Source organism: Mustela nigripes, chromosome 7 (assembly GCF_022355385.1).
Source record: "Mustela nigripes isolate SB6536 chromosome 7, MUSNIG.SB6536, whole genome shotgun sequence".
NCBI classification, from domain to species: domain Eukaryota; kingdom Metazoa; phylum Chordata; class Mammalia; order Carnivora; family Mustelidae; genus Mustela; species Mustela nigripes.
The window spans coordinates 6,780,073-6,786,859 of record NC_081563.1 but is presented as its reverse complement, the minus strand read 5'-3'; the positions used below and the strand labels follow the sequence as shown (position 1 = coordinate 6,786,859).

General features: G+C 54.9%; 1 protein-coding gene across 1 annotated transcript in view; it reads right to left on the bottom strand.

Moving 5' to 3' along the window:
• Positions 1-955: 955 nt before the first annotated feature.
• Positions 956-6,787, bottom strand: part of RRM2 (ribonucleotide reductase regulatory subunit M2) — a 46,954-nt gene continuing 41,122 nt past the window's right edge. The window contains exon 11 of the transcript XR_009405255.1: positions 956-1,994. The gene's annotated coding sequence lies outside the window, so the exon portion shown is untranslated. The remainder of the gene's footprint in view (positions 1,995-6,787) is intronic.

The window sequence follows — 6,787 nt, the reverse complement described above, 5'->3', positions numbered from 1 at the left end:
CTCCAGGATTCCTGCCCGATCAAAATGGCTATAGGATCCGAGAATCTACGGTCCCTCCCAAACTCTCCCCGAGAGCTGTCAAGGCCCAGACGAGGTGGGAAGGAAAGTGTGTGTCCCCTGCTGCGGCTGTCGGGTCGGGGAACTGGATCCCGCAGACAGAGCCAGGCGCCACGGGTTTCTATGACAACCCAGGCTGCCGTTGTCCGTAATTATAATTAACTTCAGAGTTGATCATTTTCCTGGACCCTTCTGGTGGGAAAGGCGGAGGCAGCCGAAGCAAGGGGGAATGATTATCTGAGCCTCGGGGTCACTCCTGCTCTGGGAGCCTTCAGGGAATGGGACTTGGGAAGAATGCGCTATGCGAGGCTGGGGGCCCCACGCGCGGGCTGGACGGGGACAGCGTCATGGCCCCCGCCCCCCAGCACCACATTTACCCCTCTAAGCTCCCCCCTGATGGGGAAGGGGCCAGGGCACGGTCATGGGCACCAGAGCGCCTGGTCTCTTGTCCTGGCACTGCCTGACTTGAACGGTTCAGAGCATAACCTCTCTGGGACATGAGAACACACAGCGCAGAAGGCCAGTGTCCCTGCGTCCCTGTGGAGGGGGAGGGCTGGCCCAAGGTGAGGAGAGGAGGGGTGGCCAAGGCCCAGCCAGTGCCCTGACCCCATCCTGCCCTAGCCAGGAAGTCATATATAAAGAGGGCTGCTGTTCACTGAGCACGGACTGTGTGCCAGGCCCATACTAATGCCCATGATATACCTGAACCAGGGAGCTCTCAACGACCACACCCACTGGGCAGATGGACAACTGAGGCACAGAGCGGCAGCGGGGAGAGTCCAGGCTGCCTGATCTCAGCTCTGCTCCCGGGGACCCTGGTCTCGCTTTTGACTGTTGGGGTTCACCAAGGATCTGGTTGCGGGGAAAAAGGACTCTGCTTCCAGAAACGGTTTGGAAACCCCTGTTACGGTCCAACCTTCCCACTTTACAGAAGAGGTAATGGATTCTCTGGGGGGCGAAATGACCCGTCCTAGAACGCACAGCCCCGAGTCCATGCACCAAAGGCAAGTCAGTCAAGCACAGTCATCAATCCTAGTAACTTATATTTCTACAGTGATTCAGAACCGGTGGAACTTTCTAAAGAGTCTGAAGACTTCTGCCAGATGAGGCTCACTCTTCCGGACCTGACTGTGTAAATGCTGAACTTGCTCTGTCCAGCCCCCCGCTGCTCCAGCTGGCGGAAAATCGGAGAGGGGGTTCGGCGGGGGAAAGTCAGCTCAGCGCCGCCCGGATTGCCCACCTCCAGCAGGTGCCGCCGCGGTCAGGGTGGAATCCGCAGGTCAGGGGGGCCGCGGAGGACCGAGCGGGGAGGCGGTGGGGTGAGGGAGGAGACAAAAGGGCAGAGAAGGGAGGCTGAAAAGCAGGGCAGGGGAGATTCGGGGTGTGAAAAATGTGTATTTGCAGGCATTCTTCATCGCCAAGATTTAAGGGCATTTTCCAGAATGCGTGCAGCGTGCTCGAGAACACAGCTCCGCGGACATGCGACAGGATGGGCTGGGACATGCGACAGGATCGGCTGGGATTCCGCGATCATCCGGGCCAGGAGAGGAAAGGCCGAGGAGCGATGCGCGCGGACAGACGTGAGACAGAGCTGCTCGCGCACTGATCACGGCTGGAAAGCACGTGGTACGCTGGGCTCCTTCTGTTCCATTTGTGTGTGTTTGAAATTCCCCATCGTAAAAAAGCTTTTAAAAAGCACATAGTCAATACATTCCAGAGTTTTGTAATGAACAGTTTCTTGGACGCAGTTTTCTTTGTAAGAAGAGTGGATTAATGAATGAATGCCCTCAGCCTTCCTTCCGCACCCGTCTCTCGGCTCGCTCGGTTTCCTGCCCCTCCTCTCGCTCGCTCTCTCCCTCGTCTGGAAGTCAGCACCAGCCAACGTTAGCAGCTGCACAGTGATTTCACGGTCTCTCCTCCAAAACATTTGTTAAATACTGGTACAAAGGAAAAATAACTATTAGTCAAATAAAACATCGCAGAAACCTTCCACATCGCACCCCCTCCCCGGCATCCTGCACAATTCGCTCTCAGTGTTAAACGTGTGGCCACTCGGCCATTTGCCCACACTAGCCATATCCACGCTGGCTCTCACGGTGGAGATGGGGCCGCCCTCTGGGGGACCCGGGCTAGCTGGCTACCCACGAAGGCCACAGAAGCAAAGCTGACTTGGCTTTGTAACAGATCATTTTCCAGCAAAGTCTCCTCTCCTGGCTCAGTGTCCCCATCTATAAATGAACTGGCAGGACGAGATGATCACTAAACCCCTCCCAGCCCCAGGACGAGACGCTGCACCAACCTTCTCGCAGGGACAGTGGCGTTACTACGCTGGGGTCCATTCTGGGAGACAGAAAGGGCCCGGGTCTCCTACTCCGGGCACCCAGCACACTGCACAGAGCCAGAGAGAGAAACTGGAGCTGGGGAGGGGGCTGCACGGAGGCCTCAGCCCCGAGCCAGGCTAGAGACACAGGACCAAACCCTCCCGTCCAGCCCTTCTGTCGGGGTCCCTGCTTCCCCCAACCGCTGCCAACCACAGGCGTAGCCCAGCACTGCCCAGTGGGGCCTCCCAGAGGAGATGAGCAGCTGTCCCAGTCTGCCCAGTCTGAGGAGCTCCCACTGCACTGGACTTCCAGCGCTAAAGCCGGGCCAGTCCCCGTCGACCTGACTGGCTGGTCGTCCTGCGCATGGTCAGGCTGGCTTGGCAAAGAGGACTACTAGAAGGGAAGCGAGATGAAGTCTTGTCGTGATGAGCCAGTTTGGGGAGAGGCGGGGAGCAGAGGCTGTTCACGAACTTCAGGCCCCGTGATGGAAACGGCGAAAATAGCAGGACCGGGCTGATCACCGAGACCGAATCTCGAGATCATTCACAGTCCTGGTGCCACTGGGCTTTGCCCCTCTCAGCCCGCAAAGGAGACAACAGGAAGGATCGTGCTTCTGGGAGTCCATCGGCCAATGAGAAACAGAGCCCTGTGGTGCCCTCGGACCAAGAAAAGTGACTTAACCAGGGAGGGCCGGCGGGAGGCCCAGGGGGTCTGCCTTGGTGGTATGCTGCCTCTGCCCCACGTGCCTTCCAGAGGCCACGGTCTAAGGCCACGTCTGCCCCACTGGCACGTACCACAGGACCTGCCAGCCTCGGGCCTGTCACCGCAGGCTGGAGCGGGGGGGCCTCCCCAATTTGGAACCGGCCTGCATTTGAGTGGGTTATGTGGAAGGGCAGCCTTGCATCATGAAGTCCGGACCACGTGATTCGGATCACTCCCCTCCACTTGTTCCTTGTCGCCCCCTTCCTTTTAACGGGAAAATGGGAAATGGGAATGCATGGCGGGTGGGCTCCGGTTAGGGGGTGCCTGGTCAAAACACAGGACCGATAATGGCTAAAGCACCAGCGTTCTGGATTGCTTGTTTCTATGGCATCCCTGGGGTCGTGATCTCACCCACCCCTCATCCCTCGTCCCGCTGTGGTCGTGACCCCGAGGTGGCCTCTCACTCGGCCAAGCCTACAGGAGTGGGGGGCAGGCAACCGGGAGCCGCCCTGCTGTGCGGCTAGGGGTGACCTGAACCGTGATCCCGAGGGAGGAGCGGACATGAAAATGAGTTGTTCAGTGCCCAAAAAATCATCGAAAACAAGCATGGGAGCCTGTCAAGTATGCGTGCGACTCCGGCTTGAGAATGCAATGAAAATGAGAAAGCATTCTGAGTAGAAAAACAAACTCGCACCGAGCACACGGCGTCGAGGGCAGGACAGCAGTGCTCATGGGGGAACCGGGGGCCTTCCGTGCAGAAAGGAGGGACCCCGGGGGGAGTCACATGATCCTGGGGACAGAGGGTGGCCACACTTGCCTGGCGAAGCACCGAGAGACAGACACAATTTTCCAATGGCTGTGTCCCACACCAGGAACTAAGATGACGTGGTACATCTGCTAGACTTTAATAAAAACAATTAAAATTAAAAAAACAGCTAGTTCGGATCCATCTGGATCTGTTACAAAAGAAACAGCAGGACAAACCCAAGGAAAGTAGGAAGGAGGAGTGCAAACGAGAGCCCAAATCAAGAATGAAGAAACCAACAGAATCAGAAGAACCTGAAGTTGGTTTCTGCAAAGAGAGCAAATGGGTCAAGTTCTGGAGAATGGATGGGCAGAGGGCAAGTTGCGGACACCTGCACTGTGTGTCCTCGGGGGACATGAGCAACCTCTCCAGCCTGCATCTCCTCAAAACCAAGAAATACAACATCCTCCCTAAGAAACCGATGTCTCGGGGTCGGTATTGTCCCAGGGCGGGGGTGGTAAATGTTGTCAGAGCCCAGAGTGCTGGGGGGGGGGGGGGAGGGGCCAGGAAGGGAGGACCCACTCTGTCCTGGGAGGAATCGGGAGGAGCGACTTCCAGACTTAGCTCTGGAGGAGGGTAAGAACTCATGGGGAGAGCAGGACAATCCAGGCTGGGAGCCTAGCGAGCCTGGAGGCCTGAGGCCCGTCCCTTCCCCATAAAACAGGCTCAAGGGGAGAAGGGGCGAATCCTTTCCCTCGGCTGTCTGCCAAGCCGTGGGCTGACATTTGAGGCCAATGTGGAGAACACAAAGGGGCCTGGCCGTGGGCTTCTGCTTGGGGCTCCTGCATTATGCAGCAGGGGTAAATAATGGATAGCTTGGAATGTTTTTTTAACTATTTGGTTACCGATCTCTGTCCAGGATGTTGAAGACGCAGTGGCCTTGCCCAGCCTGTTTCTAGTTAAGAGAATGATTTCATGACAATCTTCTCTCCAGGCTGAGATGCTCTTTTCAGCTGGAAGCCAGTGAGAAAGTTGGCAACAGACCAAGTCAGGGTGTCCCAGAAAAAAGGAGTCCCGTGGGGCTCTGGGCACTTCCCCCAAAGCCTCAGTCAATCCAGTGGGGGATACGCACCTTCAGTTTTCCCAGGTAAAGAGATCTTGCTTCTGGGGCTGGATACCTTAGCCTGTGAACTCATGGGATCCTGCCTTTGGCGAGAAGGAGCTTCAGCCCGACATGTCCTCTGCCCAAGCCAGTGGGTTCCGACACCCCCCCAAGAGGGTCTCAGTGGGAACCCTCCAGAGAGAGGCCCATCAAGGGTAAAGCGCCTTCTTCCCCTGAGGAAATGTTTCTAGACCCGGGTTAGATAGAGGAGGTTCTAATTCCCTCAAAATGAGGGATGGGGACCCCTGAGAGGTCATAATGAAGACATCAGGGTCCCAGAAAGAGTCTGCATTGCAATTGGCCACCCACAGAATAACTACAAACTTGGGCTTCTCTAAAGATAGTCAAGCGGCAATTGCCACGTGACCCAGCAAGCAGGCTCTTGGGGGAAGTTATGATGACACAAAATCTGAACACAGGTGTTCACGGCAGCTTTACTTAGAACAGGCAAAACCTGTAAACACCCAGATGTTCCTGAAAGGCTGTGTGGGAAGTAGCATCCATGCCGCGGGCCACCCGTCAGCAACAAAGGGGGACACGATCGATCCCCCCAACAACCTGGGCTCATAAAGAACCACGCCGAGTCCTAAGAGCCAACCTGAAATGTTCCAGACCGTTTCAGTCCATTTACGTGACACTTCCGCCATGACAAATGTATAAAGATGGGGGATGGGCTCACGGGGTAGGAAACGCCGGGGGACCCCATCCAGTGCCCGCAGTGGTGGTGGGTCTCACACCTTGCATGATCAAAGCGCCCAGGACCAAAAAACATGTACATAAATGAGTCCCAGATAAAACCGTGGACATCCGAGGGAGATGGGGGAGGGGACAGCTGTCCACAAATGGACAGTCCCATTAGACTACCGTTTGCCAAGATGTCTGGGGGAGCTGGTAACAGGCACACCGGATGAGTCAGGTGACTCTATGCCTATCCAGAAATAAAAGATTGAACTTAAAGAAATAGTTATGGTATAATGCTCGGTGCAGAGGCCAACCACGAAACTCAAAGTGCCTCATTATCAGTCCTACTCTTAGAGCGCCACACGCACACCTGTGTACTAAAGCTACACCCTGGCCTACCCCAGGCCCTGCACTCCCACCCCTAAATATATTCCCAAGACAAATGTGGGCGTGTGGCCACCAGAAAACCTGTGTAAGGCTAACAGCAGCTTTATTCATAATAGCCGGACACAACGCAGACGTCCGCCCAGAGTAGAACGGATAGACTGTGTTACGGTCAACCTGCAGCAATTAAATTAACACGGCAATTAAAAAGGCATAATCTAGGAATGCAAGCTGGTGCAGCCACTCTGGAAAACAGCATGGAGCTTCCTCAAAAAGTTGCAAATAGAGCTACCCTATGACCCAGCAATTGCACTACTGGTTATTTACCCTAAAGATACAAATGTAGTGATCTGAAGGGGCACATGCACCTGAATGTTTATAGCAACAATGGCCACAATAGCCAAACTATGGAAAGAACCTAGATGTCCATCCACAGATGAATGGATAAAGAAGATGTGGTATATATACACAATGGAATACTACGCAGCCATCAAAAGAAATGAAATCTTGCCATTTGCGACGACGTGGATGGAACTAGAGGGTATTATGCTGAGCGAAATAAGTCAAGCAGAGAAAGACAACTATCATATGATCTCCCTGATATGAGGAAGTGGCGATGCAACATGGGGGGTTTGAGGAGTAGGAAAAGAATAAATGAAACAAGATGGGATTGGGAGGGAGACAAACCATAAGAGACTCTTCATCTCACAAAACAAACTGAGGGTTGCTGGGGGG